Here is a 27444-nt window from a genome sequence, read left to right as displayed (position 1 = left end):
CCCACACACTTATCAATTCTGAATATTATCATTTAAAAAATACTCTTTATATGTTTATTTGCTTTTATAAGTCAAAAGTGGACACAACATAATTGGTTTTGCTATAATACAATGTTTAGGAAAAATGGCTTAGAAATGCTTTGTCCCAAACCTGGATATACTGTATTTGGCAGAAGTCTCTAAATTTTAATCAATTAAAAAACCCTCCATATAGCAGATTATTTGTTTTGGTGGATTAGAAGCAGTTTTTCCCTATTAATTTTTCTTAGAATTTCAGTAGGGTATTTACTTACTAAAGTAGATACTTACCGGAGGAAAAGTAAAACATTTTCCATGGAGTTGGTAGAAAATTTATAAATCCCATTTGGATAACTTTCTGGGCTACTTACTATAGAATGGAATTTGGGGGACTTGCTTAATCATTTGTTTTTGTCTGGAGCAGCCTGGAACTGTTTTCTTCTGCGTTAATTTGGGGGAATATGGTCTTTCCTGAAGGAGTTCCTCTGTTCCTTTCAGTGATGAAATCAAAGGACCATGTGCTCAAGAGAGAGGCATGGTTAGATGTCCCAGTTTTCATCTAGGAATGTCAGCCAGCCTTGTCTACTGTTTATTTGCTATTTAAACAGTATAGAGCTATTCTTAATAACATCAGAGAATGCCAATGCACAAAGTCAACTCTTCCCTTGTTTGCATTTACTAGAATCCTAGAGATGATTAATAGTTAGGAAAGATTATTTGAATATCAGACAATTCATCCACCCTCATGAACTGCCATTTTCAAATAACTTTGAACCCTTTCTTTACATGAAATTTTAAATCTTATTTGCTTGACTTACCCTACTACTGATAAGGTGAGCAATTTACATCAGATAGAAGTGTTGAGAACACTTTGTTAGCTTGATGAAGGAGAGTCATGTAATTGATTATTTCCCTTTTATGATTGCCAAAGTTTTGGAGCCAAATCCTGTAACCGTATGTCTCTTTTCCAACTTTTCTTCTTGTATAATTCATTTCATTGTTGGTTTTTTTGTTTGTTTGTTTTTGTCTATAGTTACAATTAACTTATATTCCTGTTTTTCTCTTTCATCATCTATATTTTGTTAACTTCTAATTCATTGCAAAGTAGACCAAATCACAAAGCAAAATGTCTGGACAATGTGGGAGGTTTGGAGAGCTATTGAAAATTACTAAAAAGAGTGATGCATTGATTGTATTTTATTTTAGAAAAATAATATGGGTAGCTCTGTGGAAATAGATTTGAGGGAGGTCAGCCTGAAGACAGAATGGCAGACCGAAGACATTATTAAAGCCACTGGTCTCTAGGAGCTCATAGCCAAGAAAGGGAACACTGCTGTGCTTGTGGGTCAGGACACAGGAAAACAGAAACCATTCATTCTAGGTATCTCAAACAGAGGGAATATAATGAAGAAACTTTAGATGGGTGCTTGAAGAGCTGGCAAGGTAAGCCTGAAATTATAAGACAAACTATAGCAAAAACAAGAAGCACTACCCCTACAAAGAAGGGAGAAACAGAGACAGCAAGTGACATGACAGAACCCTCAAACCCGAGCAGTGCAACAGGCTGTACCTATGGGAGGGCTGTCTGTGGGGTGCCAACCCATGGAGGAAGGAAAAAACTGTCTAAGTAATGGTATTACTGTATGGAAGATGGGACCAATCTCTACCCTCCCACTGGACAGCCAGGGAAGGAAAAACACCCTGGTTTCTCCCCTCCTGCCTTACTTATCACTCACCAGTGTTTCTTACCTGCCGACTCTACCTGGAAGCCAGTTGATAGGCTAGAGTGAGCAATACAGTGGTCCTACTGGACAGGGATGGGCAGAATAGAGTTTAGGTCTGAGCCTCACACAGGCAGAAGACTGGTACTGCACATAATGGGATGTGAGCTATGCCATAAAATAAGGATGGGCAGCTTATGATGGAGTCAGAGGGAAAAGACCCAGTCCTGGGTTGTGGTGCAGCTGATGAAGACCCACAGATGACCACCCATTTGCTGATTAATGAGGTCTGATTTGGGAACAAAGAGAACAAAATTGATTATAAATATAGCTGCTACTAAGTTTTTGGGTTGGTTTTCTTCTGGAATTTTAAAGAAGACTATAAACAAATTCCATAGATTTTTGAAAGAAAATTTCAGCCTGTAATCAATTTATGCTTGAATAAAAACATATGGAAGCCAGTCTTTTATAAGAAAGGCTAAAGAGTTGTAAATATTCAAAAGAAAAATGACTTTTGCAAGTGATATTTTAAGGGATCCAAAGAGAGGGAACACAGAGCTATCCTGCCTGGAGCACAACTTGAGCCCCAGAGCAGTTCTACCAGTACTGAGCTCTGCAGAGCATCCTTGGTCTCTGTGTAACCTGAAAAGCCATGGTGAATTCAGGGGTCCATTTTTAAATGCCTGTGTTACCAGAATTAACATGAAACTAAACTAGCAACTGATACCAGACATCAGACTCTCCACCATGATTTTGGCTCCAAGACTGTTCTATTGTCCAAACAGCATGGTCACATTCATTTACATGGTGCCAACTTCTTTTTCTTTGAATTTAACAAAACTGCTTTTGGATACTAACATAAGATTCTTTGGTTGTATTTTTTTTAATGTTTACTTTCCATTTAATTTTTAGTGCTGGAATATAGGTATTCCATTTTCTAAATAGAGCATGCACGAAATTAGCCTTTTTTTGACCATTTGTGCCATGAATTCATTATATGACTATATTGAAGACATGATTATAATTATTTATGTGGCTCTACATCTATAAAGAGTATAATTTCACTGATGTTTTTGGTCTTAATGAAATGATAGCACCATCATCCTGAATAATAAGTAATTCTAATTTTCAGAACTGAATGACACAGGATCTTCCAGAAGACTCGTTTGGTAAGGCCTATTCCAGCTGCAGTCTGGGTTAATGACCACAGAAAACCACCGGGGCCCTCAGTAAAATTTGCCATTCTATACAGTTGTGCCGCATACCTTTCAGATCTAGAAGGAATCTTTTGAATTTATACAGTCTCATTGTTGGAATAAGTCTACCTTTATGTGTTTGGGAAGAAAATATAGCTTCTTTCCTGATATGTTTTATTATTTGAGACACTTTCAGCAATGTTTTAGTGTCATCCTTATCTCTGACTTTCTTGTCACAATTGATGTGGGATGTCAAGCAATATGGCCTGGTTTGGTGCATTAACTGTTCCAGGAATGACTACTCCTCTGTATATCTAAAAATCACATTTGCTATAAAATTCCCACATTCAGAAGAAAGAACTTTGTTCAGATTAGTTTTTGAATGTCAGAAAGTTTGAACTCGTATTTCTTCAATTAGGAGTTTGCTGGCATGCATTACCCGGGTGACCGTGGGATACAGGGATTCAAATCTCATCAGGCTCTTCAAATGGTGGATCTAATTCACCTCAGAAGCTGAGCAGGGCCAGTGGCTCAGCTTTTCCTAGGAACCAAAGATAGAACTCTTCTCAGCAGTATTCTCTGCCTTCAATAGGCTCTGAGTTTTCTCTCTCTTTTGCTCCCTCTCTCTCCCACTCTCCCTCTCTCCCTCTCTGCCTCCTTCTCTCCCTTCCTCTCTTTTCCCTCTCTTCTTTTAAAATAGTGGGCACATAAATTTAGGCTAATAATGACTGTTAACATGTATTTCAATTTCATAGACCTTCTGAGGTGATAGAAGTTTGACATAGTGATTTCTATGTCTCTCCTTGCTGGGAACAACAGACATTTTGTCAGAGCGCTAACACCATTTTCTAACATGAACTAGGCTCAGCTCCACCAGAAATTAAGCTTGCTGTCAATACTTTTGATAAAAGAATTCAACTAGTTGGTCTGGATGTGGTGAACAAGATAGGGGACCAGCTCTATGAAGTAGATACTGCTATTATCTGCTCATTTTATAGATAAATGAGATTTAGAGAAAAGCATTTGCCCAAAATGTTCTCATAGAATAAAGATCACCCAGGGTCACCCAAGATATAGGGATAATACATGGAGGAGAGGACCAAACTCAGTTCTGTTGACTCTGAAACCTAGGGACTTGGAGGGCTATGCAGTTAGCCCTCCATGGTTACAGTACTTTTAAAGAAATTAATGGCTTCCTAGCAAATTTCAAGTACAAAGTTGAAGAAAAGAAAGATATTAAAAAAAAAAAGAAAGAAATCAGACATTCTTTTTTTTTTTTTTTATTGTAAACAAATGGGATACATGTTGTTTCTCTGTCTGTACATGGTGTAAGGCATACCATTTGTGTAATCATAAATTTACATAGGGTAATGTTGTTTGATTCATTCTGTCATTTTTTCCCTTCCCCCCACCCCTCCCACCCCTCCCCTCCATCTATACAGTCCTTCCTTCCTACATTCCTGCCCCCCTCCCTAAACCCAACTCCAACCCCAACACTAACCCTTCCCACCCCCCATTATGTGTCATCATCCACTTATTAGCGATATCATTCTTCCTTTGTTTTTTTTGAGATTGGCTTATCTCACTTAGCATGATATTCTCCAGTTTCATCCATTTGCCTGCAAATGCCATAATTTTATCATTCTTTATGGCTGAGTAATATTCCGTTGTATATATATACCACATTTTCTTTATCCATTCATCAATTGAAGGACATCTAGGTTGGTTCCACAATCTGGCTATTGTGAACTGAGCAGCTATGAACATTGATGTGGCTGTATCTCTGTAATATGCTGATTTTAAGTCCTTTGGGTATAGGCCAAGGAGTGGGATAGCTGGGTCAAATGGTGGTTCCATTCCAAGTTTTCTAAGGAATCTCCACACTGCTTTCCAGAGTGGCTGCACTAATTTGCAGCCCCACCAGCAATGTAAGAGTGTACCTTTCTTCCCACATCCTCGCCAACACCTGCTGTTGCTTGTATTCTTGATAATCGCCATTCTAATTGGGGTGAGATGGAATCTTAGGGTGGTTTTGATTTGCATTTCTCTTATTACTAGAGATGTTGAACATTTTTCCATATGTTTGTTGATTGCTTGTATATCTTCTTCCGTGAAGTGTCTATTCATTTCTTTAGCCCATTTGTCAATTGGATTATTTACATTCTTGGTGTAGAGTTTTTTGAGTTCTTTATAGATTCTGGAGATTAGCGCTCTATCTGAAGTATGATTGGCAAAGATTTTCTCCCACTCTGTAGGCTCTTTCTTCACATTGCTGATAGTTTCCTTTGCTGAGAGAAAGCTTTTTAGTGTGAATCTATCCCAGTTATTAATTCTTGCTTTTATTTCTTGTGCTATGGGAGTCCTGTTGAGGAAGTCTGGTCCTAAGCCGACATATTGAAGCTCTGGACCTACTTTTTCTTCTATAAGATGCAAGGTCTCTGGTCTGATTCCGAGATCCTTAATCCATTTTGAGTTTAGTTTTGTGCATGGTGAGAGATATGGGTTTAGTTTCATTCTGTTGCATATGGATTTCCAATTCTCCCAGCACCATTTGTTGAAGAGGCTATCTTTTCTCCATTGCATATTTTTGGCCCCTTTGTCTAGTATGAGAAAATTGTATTTATTTGGGTTTGTGTCTGTGTCCTCTATTCTGTACTATTGATCCACCTTTCTATTTTGGTACCAATACCATGCTGTTTTTGTTACTATTGCTTTGTAGTAGAGTTGAAGATCTGGTATTGCGATACCCCCTGCTTCACTCTTTCTGCCAAGGATTGCTTTAGCTATTCTGGGTTTTTTATTCTTCCAGATGAATTTCATAATTGCTTGCTCTATTTCTGTAAGGTACATCATTGGGATTTTAATTGGAATTGCATTGAATCTGTATAGCACTTTTGGTAGTATGGCCATTTTGACAATATTAATTCTTCCTATCCAAGAACATGGGAGATCTTTCCATCTTCTAATGTTTTCTTTAATTTCTTTCTTTAGTGTTCTGTAGTTCTCATTGTAGAGTTCTTTCACCTCTTTTGTGAGATTGATTCCCAAATACTTTATTTTTTTCAAAGCTATTGTGAATGGGATAGTTTTCCTGATTTCTCTTTCTGAAGATTCATCGCTTATGTATAAAAATGCCTTAGATTTATGTGCATTGATCTTATATCCCGCTAGTTTACTGAATTCACTTATGAGATCTAAAAGTTTTCTGGTGGAATTTCCTGGTTCCTCTAAGTATACAATCATATCATCAGCAAATAGGGATAGTTTGAGTTCTTCTTTTCCTATTCGTATCCCTTTAATTTCTTTGGTCTATCTAATTGCTCTGGCTAGAGTTTCAAGGACGATATTGAATAGAAGTGGTGAAAGAGGGCATCCCTGCCTTGTTCCAGTTTTTAGAGGGAATGCTTTCAGTTTTTCGCCAATTAGAATGATATTAGCCATGGGTTTAGCGTAGATGACCTTTACAATGTTAAGGAATGTTCCCACTATCCCTATTTTTTCTAGTGTTTTGAGTATGAAGGGGTGCTGTATTTTATCAAATGCTTTTTCTGCATCTATCAAAATAATCATGTGATTCTTGACTTTAAGTCTATTGATATGGTGAATGACATTTATTGATTTCCTGATGTTGAACCAACCTTGCATCCCTGGGATGAAACCCACTTGACCATGGTGCACTATCTTTTTAATATGTTTTGTATGCGATTTGCTAAAATTTTGTTGAGAATTTTTGCGTCGATGTTCATTAAGGATACTGGTCTGAAATTTTCTTTCCTTGATGTGTCTCTGTCTGGTTTAGAAATCAGGGTAATATTGGCTTCATAGAATGAGTTTGGGAGAGTTCCCTCCTCTTCTATTTTCTGGAATACTTTGAGAAGTATTGGAATGAGCTCTTCTTTAAAAGTTTTGTAGAACTTGGCTGAGAACCCATCTGGTCCTGGACTTTTCTTTGTTGGAAGGCTTTTGATGACTTCTTCTATTTCATTACTTGAAATTGGTCTATTTAAATTGTGTATGTCCTCCTTGTTCAGTTTAGGCAATTCATAGGTTTCTAGAAACCTGTTGATGTCTTCGAAATTTTCTATTTTGTTGGAGTATAGATTTTCAAAATAGCTTCTAATTATGTTTTGTATTTCAGTCGTGTCTGTTGTGATATTTCCTTGTTCATTCCGAATTTTAGTGATTTGGGTTTTCTCTCGTCTTCTCTTTGTTAGTGTGGCTAAAGGTTTATCAATTTTGTTTATTTTTTCGAAGAACCAACTATTTATTTTGTCAATTTTTTGTATTGTTTCTTTCGTTTCAATTTCGTTGATTTCAGCTCTCAGTTTAACTATTTCCTGTCTTCTACTACTTTTGGTGTTGGTCTGTTCTTCTTTTTCTAGGGCTTGAGCTGTAGTGTTAGGTCATTTATTTTTTGAGTTTTACTTCTTTTATTAAATGCGCTCCATGAAATAAATCTTCCTCTAAGTAGTGCTTTCATAGTGTCCCAGAGATTTTGATATGATGTTTCTTTGTTCTCATTTATCTCTAAGAATTTTTTAATTTCCTTCCTAATATCTTCTGTTATCCATTCATCATATAGTAGCATATTGTTTAATCTCCAGGTGTTGGAGTAGTTTCTGTTTTTTACTCTTTCATTAATTTGTAACTTCAATCCATTATGATCTGATAGAATACAAGGTAGTGTCTCTATCTTCTTGTATTTACTGACATTAGCTTTGTGGCATAATATATGGTCTATTTTAGAGAAGGATCCATGTGCTGCTGAGAAGAAAGTGTATTCGCTCTTGGTTGGATGGTATATTCTATAAATGTCTGTTAAGTCTAAATTATTGATTGTGTTATTGAGATCTATGGTTTCTTTGTTCAATTTTTGTTTGGAAGATCTGTCCAATGGTGAGAGAGGCGTGTTAAAATCACCTAGTATTATTGTGTTATGGTCTATTTGGTTTCTAAAATTGAGAAGGATTTGTTTAACATACATGGATGAGCCACTGTTTGGGGCATAGATGTTTATGATTGTTATATCTTGCTGATTTATGCTTCCCTTAAGCAGTACGAAATGTCCTTCTTTATCCCTTCTGACTAACATTGGCTTGAAGTCCACATTATCTGAAATGAGGATGGGTACTCCAGCTTTTTTGCTGAGTCCATGTGCATGGTATGTTTTTCCCCATCCTTTCACCTTTAGTCTATGGGTATCTCTTTCTAAGAGATGAGTCTCTTGCAGGCCACATATTGTTGGATCTTTCTTTTTAATCCAATCTGCCAGTCTATGTCTTTTGATTGATGAATTCAGGCCATTAACATGCAGGGTTATTATTGAGATATGATTTGTATTCCCGGTCATTTGGTTCATATTTAAAATTTTTGACACATCTTGGTTCCTCCTTTATTTGACAGTTCCTTTAGGATAATTCCTCCCTTTGCTGATTTGCTTCTTTGTTTTTTATCTCTTCCTCATGGAATATTTTGCTGAGAATGTTCTGTAATGCTGGCTTTCTTTTTGTAAATTCTTTTAGCTTTTGTTTATCATGGAATGATTTTATTTCATCGTCAAATTTGAAGGTAAGTTTTGCTGGGTATAAGATTCTTGGTTGGCATTCATTTTCTTTCAGAGCTTGAAAAATGTTGTTTCGGCCCTTCTAGCTTTTAGGGTCTGTATTGAAAAATCTGCTGATATCTGTATTGGCTTCCCCCTGAATGTAATTTGGTTCTTTTCTCTCACAGCCTTTAAAATTCTGTCTTTATTTTGTATGTTCGGTATTTTATTATAATGTGCCTTGGTGTGGGTCTGTTGCAATTTTGTGTATTTGGAGTCCTATAAGCCTCTTGGACTTGATTTTCCATTTCATTCTTCAGATTTGGGAAATTTTCTGATATTATTTCTTCAAATAGATTTTTCATTCCTTTGGTTTGTTTCTCTAAGCCTTCCTCAATCCCAATAATTCTCAAATTTGGCCTTTTCATGATATCCCATAGTTCTTGGAGATTCTGTTCATGATTTCTCACCATCTTCTCTGTTTGTTCAACTTTGTTTTCGAGGTTAAATATTTTGTCTTCAATATCTGAAGTTCTGTCTTCCAGCTGTTCTATCCTATTGGTTATGCTTTCTATGGAGTTCTTAATTTGGTTTATTGTTTCCTTCATTTCAAGGATTTCTGTTTGGTTTTTTTTCAATATCTCTAACTTTTCATTGAAATGATCTTTTGCTTCCTGAATTTGCTCTGTTAACTGTCGATTGGTGCTATCGTTCAATGCCTGCATTTGCTCTTTCATCTCATCGTTTGCTTCCCTAATCATTTTAATTATGTACATTCTGAACTCCCTTTCTGTCATTTCTTCTGCCATGCTGTCATTGGATTTTATTGATGGAACATCTAGATTTGTTTGTGGCATTTTCTTCCCTTGTTTTCTCATATTGTTCAGGAATCAGTGGGTCATTAAGATATTGCAGATTTCCTCTATCAACTTATAATGTCCCTGAAGATTGCTAGTATATCCCCTCTTATCCTTCAGTAGCCTGAAGTCTTGGAGGAGGTTGATACTGCAGAGCTCCACGAAGAAGCTGCCTCTCTAGGGGTGGTGACCTTCAGGTGGTGTATATTCCCTGCTAGTGGGCAGAGGTGCCTCCACTTATTGACCAATGGTCATCCAATGGGGAACTAGACTGCGGGCTGAGGCAAGGCCTGTTTGTGCCTGTGTCTCTAGTTTTACTGTCCCTGTGGGAAAACCTCCCCCGGCCGGGAAGAGTCACTCGGTGGGGACGTCTCGCTGGTCAGTTGCCCTCCTAGAGGTTCCCCTCAATCTACAACTACCACCTGGGCTGGTCTGTCTTCCTCTGCAACGATCCCAGGGGCCCGGACCTACCTCCTGGTCCTGGGAGCCTCACCCTTCGCAGGCAAGTCTCCTTAGGCTGCCTCTCCCAGAGAATCTGCCCGCAGCCCTGGAAACTTCGCTCCACCCCTAGGCGCGTGTCTCTGTGCGGCTCTTCCTGCAAGAAGCCACCTAGCTCCTGGGAACCTACTCTGCACCTAATCGCCTGGCTATGCGGCCCCTCCTCTAAGCTGCCACCTGGAGCCCCGTACAATAGCTCAGAGACCCAGAGACCCGCCACACACCTCCTCCTCTGGACCGCCGCCCGGTTTCCGACGTTGTCACTAGGAGTCCAAACAACTCACTTTGGGTCTCCTCCTCCCGCCAACCACCCGTAGCCCTAGGCAGTCACTCCAAGTCCAAGTGACCCGCCCTGTTCCTCCTCCTCCTCCTTGGGGTAGCCCCCCGGGTGTTCAGGAGCAGTGGCTCCGAGACCAAGTGACTCACCACGCTCCTCCTCCAGGCAGGCCACCGGTGTTCAGGAGCGGTTGCTTTTAGTCCAATCAACTCACCACTCGCCTCCTCCTCTGGCAACCACCTGTGGCTCTGATGCAGTCACTCCTAGACCAAGCGTCCCGCCACGCTCCTCCTCTTCCTCTGGGCAACCCCCCGGTGCTCAGAAGCTCTCGCTCTGAGTTCAAACAGCTCACCACGCAGCTCCTCCTCTGGCAACTGCCTGTGGTTCTGATGCAGTCACTCCTAGACCAAGCGACCCGCCGGGCTTCTCCTCTTCCTCCGGGCAACCCCCCGGTGTTCAGAAGCGGTCTTTCTGGGTCTAAACACCTCGCCACGCAGCTCCTCCTCAGGCAGCCGCCCGGAGCCCCAGTGGTTGCTCGAGTCCAAGCGCTGTGCTGAGCCGCCTCCTCTATGATGATCCCAGTTGTCGTGTTTACCGCTCCAGCAGGGGGAGGGGCGTCTTGCCGAGCAACTCCACTTCACAAATTCCCTGCGTTCCGGGGCTACCGCCCCATCCGGGATGCCTCCCCAACGGGAGAGACTCACCCGGCGGCTTTGAGTTGGTCCCAAGTCTCTCACTATCTCCTCTTTTGAATCTTGCGTCCTGGAGCAACGTGAAATGCAGCCGCCCTCTAGTCCGCCATCTTGGCCCCTCTCTAGACATTCTTCTTGTAAACAGCTCTCTCTTCTTCTTCCTCTTCTATTACTGATACTCTTTCTCCCCCTTTCCTCCTCACCCCCATCTCCCTTTTTTTTTTGTACTGGGGATTGAGCTCATGGGTACTCAACCACTGAGCCACATCCTTACCCCTATTTTGTATTTTATTTAGAGACAGGGACTCACTGCTTAGTGCCTTGCTGTGGCTGTTGCTGAGGCTGGCTTTGGATTCACAATCCTTCTGCCTCAGTCTCCCAAGCTGATGGGATTACAGGCATGTGCCACACTGTGCCAACTGTGTGGTCTCATTCATTCTTTTGAGACCCCAGTATTCTAGGTGTGTCTTGACTCCACGCCACTCTCAGACTCTTCCTTGTAGCTCAGTTTGATGGAGTTACTTTTGTTCAGACTAGATTTATTTTCATTCTACATCTTCCCCTCCTACCTGTCCTTCTGTGATTATAGTTCTTCTCATGAACAACCTCTTGGACTCCAATGAAGGAAGAGAGAGTCACAAATGAGCACAGACAAATGTTCATCCTAACTCAGTATGATGGCACATGCTGTAATCCTAATTTAGGAAGCCAAGATAGGAGAATCTCAAGTTCAAAGCCAGCCTCAACAACTTAGTGATACATTGAGCAACTTAGTGAGACTCTGTCTCAAAAAAGAAAAAAGTACCAAATAGAAAAGGGCTGGGAATGTAGCTCACTGGTAAAGTGAATACCCTGTACAAAAAAAAAAAAAAATCCACTCATGTAGAAATATTTTGTTTACTTTTAAGTTCATGCAAAGGTGTATGTATGTATGTGTGCACACCCATGTTCAAGGACTCTGGTGGTATCACTTCAGTTATTACAACTACAAAAAGAAGAAATAAATAAATAAATAGCAATAGGAATTTTGAGTTCTGTGTTCTGGAACATTAATTTTCTTCTTCTGACATAGTTGAACAAAGTAATAGAATCTGACAAGAATGAGAGGAAAACCAAATGCCTAAATAACTTCCTTGGCGGGCAGCTGCTTTCTGCATCTTTCTTTCTTTTTCTGTTTTCTGTTTCTGTTCCTGTTTTTCTTTCTCTTTCTCTTTCTCTTTCTTTTTCTCTTTCTTTCTTTTTCTTTTCTTTTCTTTCTTTCTTTTTTTTTTTTTTTTTTTTTTTTGGCACAGGGGACTAAATCCAGGACCGATAGGCAAACACTCTACCAGTAAACTATATCCCAAGCCCTTTTTATATTTATTTTGAGACGGGGTCTGGCTGAGTTGCCCAGACTGGCGGGGTTACAGATGTGTGCCGTACACCCAGCTGAGGGGCTTGCTTTTCTCCCAGGTGTCTGGCTGTGGTGCTTAAGAATATAAGCTTGCTTTTTATTTTCTTAGCTTTTTCTTAAAAGTGACAATGCCTTGATTTTAAAAATACAATACATTTGAAGGGTTATAATAAATGTTAGCTGTTGCTCACCACTTCTCAGCTCCACTCGCTTTTACTTGCTTTTACCCGTTTCTTTGATCATTACTCCACACCTCTAAATATCACCATTTATTGATGGGAAAATTTTGAAATCTATTGATTTACTGCTGTAATAGGGTAAAAAATAAATCAGATCAGGCTTTACATTTTAAAAACTTTTATCGTCCTACAGAGAAAAAATCCAGATCATGATCTAAGAGAATTCAAATCTGGTGGTTAGAAGGTTGCCTTACAGCCGTTACAAGACAGTTCTTAAGGCATACAGAAGGGAGCATTCTGATCTGTTTTTGTGATTGGCTGCTACACATTAACCCTTCATGAAAAGCAGAACTGTTTACACTAGTTTTTCTCTGGCTCATTGGATTAAGTTCACTGAATCATGCTAATATGGAGTAAAACTTCCATTTCGTGTTTCGTTCTTCATTAGGACTGGCATTTGGGGGAGCTCAGGGTAAATTCAGTTTTGGTTGCATGATTATAGCAGTTAGCCTTGAGGTATATCTAAATTATAATTTTCATTTTTCCTTAACAATGGGGGAGAACATAGACCCCTTACATTGCATTTCAATAATAAAGTCATCTATGTTTATGTGATTCATAATGTTGTTACATACAACATTATGAATATGAAAATATTATGTACTATACAAGCAGATCCTGTGAGAACATTTCCTTTTTTAAAAAGCCCTCTAGTCTTGCCAGTTACAGTGGCACATACCAGTAATCCCAGCAACTCAGGAGGTTGATACAGGAAGATCCCAAATTCAAGGCCAGCCTCAGCAACTTAGCAAGGTCCTAAGCAAGACCCTGTCTCAAAATAAAAAATAAAAAGTTTTGGAATGTGTCTTAGTGGTTAAGCACCCCTAAGTGTTCTTCTTTCTTCTATATTTACATTCTCACCTCTTTAAAACAATCTAATCTTCACTCGGTAGGCTTATGTCTTGTAAGGTAACTTGGTTCATGCTCCAGGCTCTGATCAGTTATCAACTCTGTGTCCTATTTCCATCTTTCAGAAACACATGGGCATTTCTCGTCTACCCAAAGCCCCTCTCATTGTTTTTGTTGGCTTATACTGTTTTGTTTCACTACTGCATTTTATTGAGGTCTACAAAATATACACAAGTGCTCAATTTACATTCTTATTTTGGGAGTCTTGGGGTAGAATTGGAGGAATCAGATTTTCAGAAAGATCTCTCTGCTGTGCAGAAAAGGTCTTGGAGGGGAAGAGCCTAGAGGCAGAGAGTCAGAAAGAAAGGAATGACTGGATTTGGTGACTGACGGCAATATCAAGGAATGCAGCTACAAGCCCGTCACACTTCCGAGATCGACAAGCTCAACATTAAGGAATGCAGTTGCACACCCATGCTGCCTCCCACTGCCTTGTGGCCCCTGTCAAGCTTCTCGCTCTCCTTCTCGCTCTCCTTTTCCCTCTCCTTCTCCCTCCCTCTGTCTCAGCTCCAGCTTTCACATCTATAGCTCTATAATTCCATAATTAATTTTGGGATATTTAAAAATATAGAAATCTAATTTAAAACACATGGGAAAGAAATAATACATCTTTGTATTTGAATGCCTTTGAATACATTCTTTTGTATTTTCTCAGCGTACCTTAGCTTGATTACCTCTCTTTCACCCATAAGACTTCTAGAGACAGCATCTAGATCTGGACTTGTGGTATTGGGCTACCTACCCTCATGCCGTTGCTTTGGTGATTTGGTTCAATCTAAGTCTATTTATAAAGATGTACCTTTCCTGGGAACATCTTGAAGTGGACAGGTGTATCCAAGACAGAAGAGAGAAGCTAATTCACCTACACAGGACTTGAACCTTTAGCATTATGATTAACCTTGCCGTGAAAGAACATTACAGCATCCCAAGGATGGGAAAACAAGCTACAGGACTCTGAAAAATGTCCAAATTAATCTTTAAAATGCACTCTATGACTAAGAAACATTTTAATCTTGGATTCAGTACAAAATTTCAAAACTTAAACTCAATGAGCCGTAATAGGGCTAATCATAGCAGCCTTTAATTATTGCAAGCTGTATCAATGCTTGTAATGCTAACAAGGATAAGATGCTACAACACATCTTTTCAAATGGTAGAACTATTTCAAGCACCCTACAAAATAATTACAATTCAAAGTTCTTCCTGGATTTCAGACCAAAAGTAGGATTGGTGTGGGGTATGGGGAGGTGATAGAAAAAGGGAGAAAATAAAATAAAGAGTGAAAATTTTCACCTCTGTAGAATTTTCTCACAATTTATTGATGTGATATGATAATTGCAATTGAAATTATAACTGAATTCCATTACTTTGTATATGAGGAACTAAAATTCATCGACTTATTCATGTTAAAACTGAGAGTAATTTGCTCCCAAAATATCCTGGTGAGAAGAAAATTGCCTTATGTCTTTGAGGGGTCATAATAGTTTCACAGTGTCTACAATAAACCCATTGCAGGACATAACAGATAATTGAAAACAAAAGCTGAATACATTAAGTCTGTTGGTATCAAGGTTAAAGTAGTAGAATGAAGTATTCAGGTTAAGCGATGCTATTAGCACAGGGCCCTTACATGCAGTACCACCTCTACCACATTAATACTTAATACGACACTTACTTATGCTTTTCATATAAAGCTTCCACTCTCACTTGCAATTTAAATATATTTTTAGAAAATAGAATTTTTTTTACCCCAGAACAACCATTCTTTTTTTTTTTTCCAGTGTAAAAACCTTTTAACTATTGCTTAAATCAGCAATTATGTCATGATCAAAGAAGACCAAAACTAACCAGAGGGATAAATCATTATCATTGCCAGACCTGTGCATTTATTGTCCTTTCCCATAAGATGAAAACATATTTATAGTATCAATATGATTAACACAGGCTCACGAGAGCAACTGTGTTGAACTCATGAATGATATTAAGGCTGTATTTTGTCCACAAATCTTGAGGAAAAGAAATTATTTTACTTTTCTGCCATTTAAAAAGCATACCCTCCCCTATTTTCCTTCCCTTCATCTTTGTCCTCGTTTTTCATCCCATGTTTGCCCAGCGTATTTTCTTGTTTGCTTACTTTACTCCTGTTATTTGTATTTTCTCTTTTTTCCCCTCCTCTCTCCTGTTCTTCCACATTTTACTTCTGTAGTTTTCTTCTAAGCAATAGAAGGAGGCATTGAATCACATGACTGTTCTAAGTACTGAGATCTCTGCAGTCATTTATACCCAATCAAAGTCAATGAGAAGACCTCATCCTACTTCAAGTTTTTGTTGTTTTAATCCCCACTCTGACTTTCTTTCCTGTGGTGTCCATATGTATTATTGAATAAGTTAATTTTATATGACATCTGCAGCTTGGTTTCCTGGGTGGGGTCTCTTGCTCTGCTGTTGACTCCCTGTAATTCTAGCCTTCGGTTGCCATGAAGATGTTTTGAACACACAATTTGAGTTGTCTTCTGCTCACACATCTTCAGTCACTTTCCAGGAAACACAGTAGTGCTGTTCCTCTTGGTATGTTAGGCTGGCATGTTAGGGCCTCTGCAGTGGGTCCAGCCTCTTCTTCCTCCTTTCCTCCTTCATCCCAGCATTCCCCTCCCCAACCTCAGTCCTGCTTTTTCTCTCAGCTATTTCATTCTTCCTTCCATGTATCCAACTCTTTAACCATCTTCCAATTCAATCCAAATTCTCCCTTCTCAGCATAAACTTACCTTGTTACTTTCTCTCTCAGCAGACTAAAGAACAACTTTTCCTGGGTTTCCACATTATTTTGTAGGTACCCACCTAATATTATATATTGAAATTCCGTGTTTGCCCTATCTCTCTTACCCTCCCCTAAGAATAGGACTGAAATTCAGAACTTTCTAACTTAAAGGTCACTATGATTTTGCTTTTGTGTGTGTGTGTCATAGTGAATGTGAGACTTTATTGACAATGGAGAAGCTGAGGATGGCACTGAGAATTCAAATTCTGTGATTCACAGATGGTGAAAGTTTTAATCAAGAGAGGGAAAGTAGGAGTTTATGTGTGGTAATGTTAACACCCATGGTGAAAGATTTGAATAAGAAGAGAGTTGGAAAAGAGTGACCTCCTGAGAATTGTTAGCACTTAAGCCTTGAGGACTGTGCTCAAAAGAAGCAACTAGATGTGGAAGAGAGACAAGGATAGAAGCTAAGTTGCACTTTTTTTTTTTTTTTTTTTTTTTTTTTTTTTTTTTAAGGAGGAACAACATGGTAAAATGCTTTAATAAAGTCCTTTAAGTTTCTGGACAGAAAATAGATTATTGACCTTTGATAAAGACTAAATCATTTCAAAGAAACTTCAGTATCTGAACTGGCATAAAGAAAATGGTAGTGAACTTGATAATGAGATAAAATTGAGCAAGTGTACATATTATACGTAGTCTACTAAGTTGAAAGTGGCTGAGGATGGTGTGCTTGGTGTAGCATCTTACCTTGAAGTGAGAAATAAGCATACATGGAGGTGCATTTAATACCTCAAATGTAGCTGAGGGGTAAGCTGGTAAGTATGAAGGCTTTGATATACAGAAAAGAAGAAAATGATAGAACCAGTATGTAGTAGACAAAGAAGGGAACAGGGTGCAGAACATGAATAGGAAGTCTGCCCTTGGGTTGACTTTTTCTGGGTTTGGACAGATTGATAAACTATTGACTGAAAATGTGGGAGGAGGAAAGGGGAGAGATTTGATAGCTTATAACTTATGATTCTGATTTTCTTTTGTTAAATAGGATATAATGCTTTGAATTGAGAAGAGATGGTTGGTGTTTAATTTCTCTCTTTCATTTGCCTTTGGACTTTGTGCTGTCAGGATAGTTACCACCTTGCTTTAGTCCAACCTGTAAATCTATCAATTGCAATTCATATCAGTGTCATGCGAACAATTATGTTTTGTAGCTCATTATAGAAAAGGAATTAAGGAGTACTAAGGGACTGTGCAGGCACTGGCCTTTAATTGTGATTGCTGAAGGATTTAAAAAAGCTTTATGCAGAAAAATAAAATTTCTCTTTTTTTTTTTTGGTTAGGATATTTTGTTTGAGTAGCTAAATATTTAAAAGTAGGCAACTTCATATTCTGTGACTTTACTTCCTAGGGGTTAGAGATGTACATATAAGACTTGGAAAGAGTTGGAGGCCCTTGGAAGATCAGTTTTGGTAGAAATTAAATGATACACATTAGGACCAAAATACCCATCACAGACCAGGGTCATATCTGAGGGACAGGAATTCAGCATCTTCTTCCTATCATCTCAAATATTCTGTAGATGGTATAACATCAGGTGTTATAGTTTGGATGTGAGGTGTCCCCAGAAGCTCACGTGAGATGTTGCAAGAAGGTTCAGAGAAGAAATGATTGGGTTATGGGAGCCTTAACTCAATCAGTGAATTAATCCCCTGATGGAATTAATTGAGTGGTGACTGAAGGCAGAAGGGGTGTGGCTGAAGGAGGTAGGGCATTGGCACAGTGGCTTTGGGGTATATATTTGTAACTGACAAGTGGATATCTCTCTGTTTTCTGATCATCATGTGAGCTACTTCCCTCTGACACTCTTCTGCCATGATGTTCAGTCACTTGAACCCCAACAAATGAAGTCTGCTGTCTATGGATTGAGACCTCTGAAACTGTGAGCCCCTAAATAAACTTTTCCTCCCCTAGAGTTGTTCTGGTGAGATCTTTTAGCCACAGCAGCAAAAAAGCTGACTAAAACAAGGAGTGAGCTATATTTTATCCATGTTTTAAGGGATGTACACATTTAATTCTGTATGAGTGTAAAGGACATAATTATTAGTATTCCCCAAATTCTAGACTGTTTAATTCATGAAATCCTTACCTTCATGAACTCAGATACCTTCAATTATTAAATATCTCCTATTTTACGTATTTGATAGGTTAATGAAAATTTTTGAGTATTTAATTTTTTAAATGAAATTTTTTTTCACTCTGCGTCAGAACTCTCAACTAAAATATGGCTTTGGGATTAAGTTCTTTGGCAAAATAATAGGTACTATTTATATTTCCTTCCACTTGCTAAAAGTTTTACATTCATTTTCTATTTACTTGAAGAGTTGCCATTTATTCTCACTATTTTGTCAGTTTGGACTTCAATGTGTTGACTCTTCAATTCTTCTGTAATAAGAGAATTAGCACAGTTTTGCTTTTTTTTTTTTTAAATCCTCACAACCTATCACATGGTTAAGCAAAAACAAGAAACTAAATATTGTTATCTAAATAAAGCATCAATTGAAATTAAACAATCATGTTTTTCTTCACTGGAGCTGGTTTAGAATGTGATTAATGCAAGGTTGTTTAAAAGTGCTAAATGGCCATTAATAAAACGTTTGTTGAATAAATTAATTCAATATCATGAATACTACGCTTATGATTTTTAAATGTTGCACAAAGTTTAGAATTATTTGGCTCATTTTTCATACAGCTTTTGAGGTTCTGATTTTCTGGAGTTGTTTGACAGAATGGTAAAAATTCATAGTTGTGTGTCTTTTCTTGTGCAGTGTAGTGTCCCTTTGCACAGAAATTGTTAAATGCTTCTGTGGTAGGCCTGCAAAGGAAGAAGCCCGGGGTGTGGGTGTGGAGTCAGGTAAGAAGGTTGCAAGACTATTAAGTTAGATTTACTGCTTGCGGAGTTTACATATATTGTGGGGGAGGAAGGAATAAAACAAATCACTGTGACACATTTAATAAATGTCAAATAATTACTCATGTACGAAGGTACTGAAAACCTACAATTTTTGCATTATTTATTTAAAATGTATTTTATATTTTGCTTCTGAGGGATGTAATGAGGCATGAGGAAAAGTTGCAACACATATCCTACTCCATCTTGCTTCTGCTCCCTATCACTAAGAAGTACTGTTTTCTAGGACAAGGCCCTTGTAACTAAAGGATCCCTCAGCCCTAAAACTCCTATCCAAACTGATGCTTCTTTTTTCCATTATGTCTGGAATTTTTTTTTTTTCATGTTAAGTGTTTATTATACACAGTTGAACCAGGTGGTATCATTCTTCATTTCTCTTTCTCTATGTCTAGATTCTCTGTTTTAATACAGTAACACACCAAACACAATCTTCTAATCTTATTTCAGGTAAATGCTTCTTAGAAAGGCCACAAGAGCAGACCTAGCTCAAAATTACACATCTGAAATACATAAAAATAAAAATATCAGCAATAAAATATATACAAAATAAGTGAAATAAGGAAGCACGCAACCTTTAGCACCATATTTAAGACCGAAGAGGGCAAGAGTGTTGACAGAGATGTAAAGAGGAATATAAGTTCTAGAATGGAATCCCATTTCTTGAGTTCAATACTTTAAAAAGGGAAAGCCTGAGAAATTCTAAACAGAAGTATCAAAATCCATGATTTAACAGAGACAGACAATTTGATATTATTCTTATTCTAAAAGCACTGAAAACATTATTCCTTAGGAAAATTCTGTTCACTTTGAGAGACCAGTTGGGAAATCACTGCCTGCCTCCATGAACTAAATAATGTCTCAGTAAGTTAAAAAGGCATGACATGGCCACAAGAAGGACCAGTTTACTCATGGAGAGTAGATTGCTAATGAGCAGTTAGCTCCCTGATATCTACATGATAACAGTCATGTGATACATTAAAAATATTCAGTCTGGCACATACAATTGTACACTCCACAAGGCAGAACATTTGAAAAATGTCCACACTTCTGTGCACTATGGCCTCAGTATAGAGATCTAGAGCATAAAGTCTCAGCTTGGTTCTTTCCAAAGAAAACATGAGGCAAGTAGGGGACTAAAAGTCTAGGGAAAGGTTTATGTAGCGATGTAGTGAAGGTTTTTATGATTTAAAGTTGCTCTTATCTACTGCAAATCCCTCATCTTGCTGATGGGAAAATTGAGAACTCAAGTGTCACATCTGACAATGGAAGAGAAGCCATGGGACATTTAGTTTGGTCCTTTTCCCATTATACTTATCTCTCAGGCTCCTTTGTATCTTAACATGCATCATTTAATTAAACTCAAGGAAAAATAACTGAGAAACATCAGATAGGAAAATGCTGCACTGTTTTGCAAAGATTTTGGCAATTCAAGTTCTGATGTGCTTAATATAAAGGGAAAATCCCAGTCATCTTTTGGTAAAAGGGTTATTTCCTCCAAGAAACAGGTCCTTTCCTGAGAGCTGTTTTTGTAAGTACTAGGACAGTTCACAACTGACAGTTTTCATATACCCCATCTTTGTAGTTAGAATTGGATTCTACAGATCCTGTATCATCAGGTGGGATGAAATGATTGCTGTCTTGAGAATCTGTATCAATACTTATCGTATCTGACTAAAGGTGGAAAGAAACCTGAACTTCTATCTCTTGGCCTTGCTCATTCAGAAAGCCATCATCTGACTCTCCTCCTGATGAATTTCTCTGCTCCATCTCTAGGTTAATGACTTAGGTGCAACCTTGAGCATCTAAGGCAGGTCTCTCTTTAATTCTTTCTCCCATGTCATTAGGGTTTCCACTGGTAGAGCCTCAAACATCTCCTCGACAAAAGCCTGACAGTTTAGAATAAGGGGTGTGTATTAGTCAGGGTTCTCTAGAGGAACAGAATCAACAGGAAATTTGATTATAAAAGGAAGTATGATTACAAAAGGGGATTTATTAGATTGGCTTACACCACCAGAAGGTGGATAGACCACAATGACTGTCTGCAGCTGAAGAACTGGAAGAAAGAACCAGCAACTGCCAGTCCAAGATGCAGAAGCCCCAGAACAAGAAAGATCCACAGTGCCACCCTAGTCTGAGACCAAGGTTTCTGGACACACTATCTGGAGAATCACTGGCAGAGTCCGCTTTGGAAGAGGGAAGAAGCGAGAGTCTGATATCCTCAGAAAATCGAAGCAGAAATCAAGAACCCTCTAAGAGCCAAGCTTGCATCTGCATCTGCTTCCTTAGTCTTCCAACTTTTATTCTATCTTATTGGGCAGTACTGTCCATGCTTAGGGAGGGTCTCCACTTCCATTCACTATTCCACATTCCAATCATTCCTAGACACATCCTCTTTGACACACTCAGAGGCCTCTTAATCATTGTCATCTCTTAATCCAATTAAGTTGACAATTCACATTAATCATTATGGGGTAGAAGAGGAACACTTCTTGCCAGTTCCTCCATGTAATGAGCAAACTCCATGGTCTTAAACTAAGTGAATTTGGTGAGTTCCAGAGTCTTGACTGAGGTGATGATGGGGATGCGTTTTGCAATCTCAAAGACTTCTGAAGTTTTTCAGCAACTTCAGTTCTGAAGAACTCATTGATGGCCTTCTCAATCTTTTGGAGATGGCTGCTCATCATGCCCAGCCATGTGACATTCAAGATGAGAATGATTGTAAAAACAATCAGGCACACAATCATGTAGTAGATACTCATGTCTCCCGAGGTAAAGATAAGGCATAGGAGAACAGAACAGGAGGCATGAACCAGAAAGGTGACAAAGCATGTATAGAACTCAAGGTCATCAAAGGCTACATTGGTGATATTTAGGAAGCAATCAAAAACCAACAATTTTCCATATCTGCCTCTGTCATTCAGTTGTTGTCCTTTTGAGTTATACCAACGAACATCTCTATAGTGATCAACTATGAAAAGACATTCAGTTGAAATTCTAGTTCCCTCTTTGGCTATGATGACATCATCACTGGAGTGGGAACCTGCTACAAATTCAAAGGTTGGGAGAAATGGTGCATTATAATAACTCTGATTTGCTCCCAGTGGGGTCATTTGATTGAAGTCCACATCTTCCACAACAAGAACAGCTGGCACAATAGCAAACACCACTAAAGTGAACAGACAACGATGTGGTTTCATGATAAAATGAAGAAAATCTTGTTTAGACTCAAAATACTCAAAAGTTGCTATGCTATAACAAGAGCACAGTGGGTAATTTATTGGTTGGTTTTGGAAAAGTTTTCCAAAAAGTGGTAGATCCCATTATTTTTTGAAATCTTCAAGATTAAAAAGACGTGAATGGAGACCAACTGAACCCAAGCGGAGCTCCTTCTGCCTCATGTCTGGAATTTTCTAAGCATTTTAGAAACTAACCAATGAGCAAATTAGTGATTAGATGTTAGTGACTCATTGTAGTAACTCTTAGAGTTAATATATGTATATATGTGTAGGAAATTTCTTCATTCAGAAGATTAGATACGGTAATAATAAGTGCTGTCTATGTGGCAAATCCATGGGAAAATATTTTAAAGACAGACCAGGTTTTGAGTACTCTGTATTAGGAATTCTGAAGGATTTGAGATTTCATTTTTCATGCATGTTAACAAAGTAGCCTGCCACAGTCTCACAGGAAACACAAGACTGAGTCAGACACAAAGGACAAGGTGATGTGGTAGACCTTATAGAATTTCTCAAAGGAGTAGCAATAGTCATTTTCTTGTGCCACTTCCTGAGGCCCTGTTCCCAGAGGGTAATGCAATGAGGACCTGGTGATGTGATGCCTGCATTCTCAATGGATCATGTGGCAACAGAGGTATCCCAAATTTAGGGAACCCCCATCTTTTTAAATAGGTGTACTAACCCTGCTGGAACTTTGTCCGCAAAAGGAGACTTTTCTCTTTGTATCACTGAATTGTTTGTGTTGTCCAAGGCAACATCACTTCCATTTTCCAAGTTAATTATTGTATAAGCATTCTTACAAAATAGTCCATAAAAGAAAGACAGGTAGGGCTCTGAAAGGAAGACATGCAGAGATAAATGACACCCATGGAAAATTTCCTCCTTACACTGGTAGCAGTTATTTTTCAGCAAGTAACTCCTATGACATGTCAACCTATGTTTTAGGTGTTTTGGTGTATGCATGCCAGCATCTTCATTTATTCCTCAGATGACCCTATGAAAGAGATTTTATTATTCCTCTTGTAAGATGGGAGGTTTGAGACTTAGAAGAAATAGTTACCTACTTGTATAAAAACAAGTATCATTTTTGTCATTCAAGCCCAAGTTCCTCTGACTTGCATACTCATGCTCTTAATTACTTAATTCTTCAGTTCCAAAGATCAATTTGTCTCTGCAGATTGACTTGAAACCCATAAAAACCCCTTAAAAGCATGAATCTAACTTAAAGGATATCATGCAGAAGGTGATTATTCATAGAAGTTTATTACACTAATGAATAACACCTCTTTGTGTGTATAGTCCATTGATAAAAGTAATTTTTTTAGAAAAGATATTAGTAAACAATAAGCAAAACAAACAAATTTAAAAAACAGGCTCAATTAGAGAATCTCAGACATAAGCTTTCAGTTTTTTTCATGTTTCTGCAGTTGAGTTGTTAGACAAATTGCATCAGTGAATTTTATAGTTTTCCTGAACAGAACTTGAGTGAAGTTCCCATACTGTGATCAGTAAGAGAACCGATCTTACCCAGGAATCTTCAAAAGAGAGGTAGCTCTCTAGTAAATATTTTTTAAAAATTCTTTTCACTTAGGTTAAAAGTGTTTGACTCTTCTGGACAATTTATTTCTGTGAGGAGCTGATAGTATAGGTAGACTGGGCTTACTAGCTACTAGGCTGTGGTCCATGTTCTTGACCACTCTGGCATGTTGAGAGGCTTATTAAAAGTCACTGCAATCCCGGATTACATCCTGCTGTTCGTGTGCACATCTTTTTGTGCACAATTCCCTGGAATTATTCTATGTTTTTCTCTTCCTATAGAATGACTTAGGTTTCACTTTTTGCCTCTCATGATCTCTGTCCACAGTGTTTTGGAAACTTCAAGTTTATTCCCAAGAAAATATGTCTGGTCTCTCCTACAGATCATAATCCTTTGTTTGGGGTAACTGCCTGAGACTTTATTTTTCATTTTTAAGGGATTATCTTGATTGCATGCTGGTTTTATTCAGACAGACATAATGTAAATTTCCTTTGGCAGTAATGGGTGTCTTATCTTCTTATATTGCATAAATTATATTTGACATAATATAGCTTTGAGGAGGTTCCAGGGTATACTACAGAGGAACTGGGAAAGGAAACATATGGAATGCAGTGTGAGACCGGCCATGTCAAATATTTCCCTGCTGTGGATAGGTCCCAGAACCTTGTGCTGTATGCTAAAGGATATATGCTCTGACTGCCTTGGCCAGTTTAAGAATGCTACCATTTTAATGGGTCTGGCATGAAAGATTTCCTTCTGCATCCCTGATGGGAGCTTCTCCCTCTCTCTTGGCTTCTCTGAAACATTCTATATTTTTCTCAGCATTGTTTATTCTGAGGCCTCACTATTTGATAAACTTGGGGGAAAAATCTGTTCCTAGTGTTGTCACCCTTTTCATAAAAAAAAAAGTAATAATGGCCTCTTAATAATTTGTAGTAGTAATTAGTGTTGTGAGCAGATGGCTTTCCATTTTCTTCCTACTCAAAGTAGAGTGTGGGTTACACTTCAATCCCCAGATGTCATGGTCTGTATGTAACCTAAGATGGGAGGAAAATGAGTGGAATGTATGTGTTTACACTGCATGAATACAAATCTTCCCATGAGTTGTTCCTTTTCCTCCTGATTGTTTCTGCTATATTTATTCAGTATGTTTATGTCTATATAAAAATAGGCTTATGTTTATCTCTGACATTGTATACACACAAAAACATACATATATATATATATATAGACAAACACATAGACATATATAGATAGAGATACAGACATACACAGTGTACTTCAATTCTAAGATGCATAGTTATACATTAAATGTTTTCAGGTTTAAATATTATATATTTACATATTTACTATGTTATTTCTTTCCGTGAACAAATATTGTTTAAAAAAGTTGATGGTGCCTCTTATAATTCATAGTGCCTTGGGAACAATTAAATATTTATATGAAAGACAGGCCAATTGAAAGTAAATCATCATAATTAATCATGGGAAATACTTCTTTTTTTTTAATTTATTTTTATTGTAAACAAATGGGATACATGTTGTTTCTGTGTTTGTACATGGAGTAAAGGCATACCATTTGTGTAATCATAAATTTACATAGGGTAGTGTTTGCTTCATTCTGTTATTTTTCCCTTCCCCCCCACCGCTCCCACGTTTCCTACCCATCTTTTCCCTCTATACAGTCCCTCCTTCCTCCATTCTTGCCCCTCCCCCCTTTATGTGTCATCATGCGCTTATCAGTGAGATCGCTCTTCCTTTGGTTTCTGAGATTGGCTTATTTCACTTAGCATGATATTCTCCAATTTCATCCATCTGCCTGCAAATGCCATAATTTTATTATTCTTTATGGCTGAGTAATATTCCATTGTATAAATATACCACAGTTTCTTTATCCATTCATCGATTGAAGGGCATCTAGGTTGGTTCCACAATCTAGCTATTGTGAATTGAGCAGTTATGAACATTGATGTGGCTGCATCTTTGTAGTATGCTGATTTTAAGTCCTTTGGGTATAGGCCAAGGAGTGGGATAGCTGGGTCAAATGGTGGTTCCATTCTAAGCTTTCTGAGAAATCTCCTCAGTGCTTTCCAGACTGGCTGCACTACTTTGCAACCCCACCAGCAATGTATGAGTGTACCTTTTTCCCCACATCCTTGCCAACAACTATTGTTGCTTGTATTCTTGAAAATCGCCTCTAATTGGGGTGAGATGAAATCTTAGGGTAGTTTTGATTTGCATTTCTCTTATTACTAGAGATGTTGAACATTTTTTCATATATCTGTTGATTGCTTGTACATCTTCTTCTGTGAAGTGTCTCTTCATTTCCCTAGCCCATTTGTTGATTGGATTATTTGTATTCTTCGTGTAGAGTTTTTTTGAGTTCTTTATGTATTCTGGAAATTAGCGCTCCATCTGAAGTATGAGTGGCAAAGATTTTCTCCCACTCTGTAGGCTCTCTCTTCACATTACTGATAGTTTCCTTTGCTGAGAGAAAGCTTTTTAATTTGAATCTATCCCAGTTGTTGATTCTTGCTTTTATTTCTTGTGCTATGGGAGTCCTGTTAAGGAAGTCTGATCCTGGGCCAACATGTTGAAGATTTGGACCTACTTTTTCTTCTATAAGATGCAGGATCTCTGGTCTGATTCCAAGGTCATTGATCCATTTTGAGTTGAGTTTTGTGCAGGGTGAGATATAGGGGTTTAGTTTCATTCTGCTGCATATGGATTTCCAATTTTCCCAGCACCATTTGTTGAAGAGACTATCTTTTCTCCATTGCATATTTTTGGCACCTTTTTCTAGTATGAGAAAATTGTATTTATTTGGATTTGTGTCCGTGTCCTCTATTCTGTACCATTGATCTACCTGTCTATTTTGGTACCAATACCATGCCATTTTTGTTACTATTGCTTTGTAGTAGAGTTGAACATCTGGTATTGTGATACCCACTGCTTCACTCTTCCTGCTGAGGATTGCTGTAGCTATTCTGGGTTTCTTATTCTTCCAGATGAATTTCATGATTGCTTGTTCTATTTCAGTAAGGTACATCATTGGGATTTTAATTGGAATTGCATTGAATCTGTATAGCACTTTTGGTAGTATGGCCGTTTTGACAATATTAATTCTTTCTATCCAAGAACATGGGAGATCTTTCTATTCTCTAAAGTTTTCTTTAATTTCTTTCTTTAGTGTTCTGTAGTTCTCATTGTAGAGGTCTTTCACCTCTTTTGTGAGATTGATTCCCATGTATTGTATTTTTTTTGAGGCTATTGTGAATGGGGTAGTTTTCCTAACTTCTCTTTCTGAATATTCATCATGTATGTATAAAAATGCATTGGACTTATGAGCATTGATCTTATATCCTGCTACTTTACTGAATTCACTTATGAGTTCTAAAAGTTTTCTGGTGGAACTTCCTGGTTCCTCTAAATATATAATCATGTCATCAGCAAATAGGGATACTTCGAGTTCTTCTTTTCCAATTTGTATCCCTTTAATTTCTTTGGTCTGTCTAATTGCTCTGGCTAGAGTTTCAAGGATGATTTGAATGGAAGTGGTGAAAGAGGGCATCCCTGCCTTGTTCCAGTTTTTAGGGGGAATGC

General features: G+C 38.1%; 1 pseudogene; it reads right to left on the bottom strand.

Annotated features, from left to right (window-relative positions):
* Positions 1-20613: 20613 nt before the first annotated feature.
* On the bottom strand, positions 20614-22265 carry LOC124990185 (microfibril-associated glycoprotein 3-like; annotated as a pseudogene).
* Between the last annotated feature and the right edge of the window lie 5179 nt (positions 22266-27444).

The sequence above is a fragment of the Sciurus carolinensis genome, chromosome 8 (genome assembly GCF_902686445.1).
Source record: "Sciurus carolinensis chromosome 8, mSciCar1.2, whole genome shotgun sequence".
Classification (NCBI taxonomy): Eukaryota; Metazoa; Chordata; class Mammalia; order Rodentia; family Sciuridae; genus Sciurus; species Sciurus carolinensis.
This window is presented reverse-complemented; position numbering and strand designations above follow the sequence as displayed.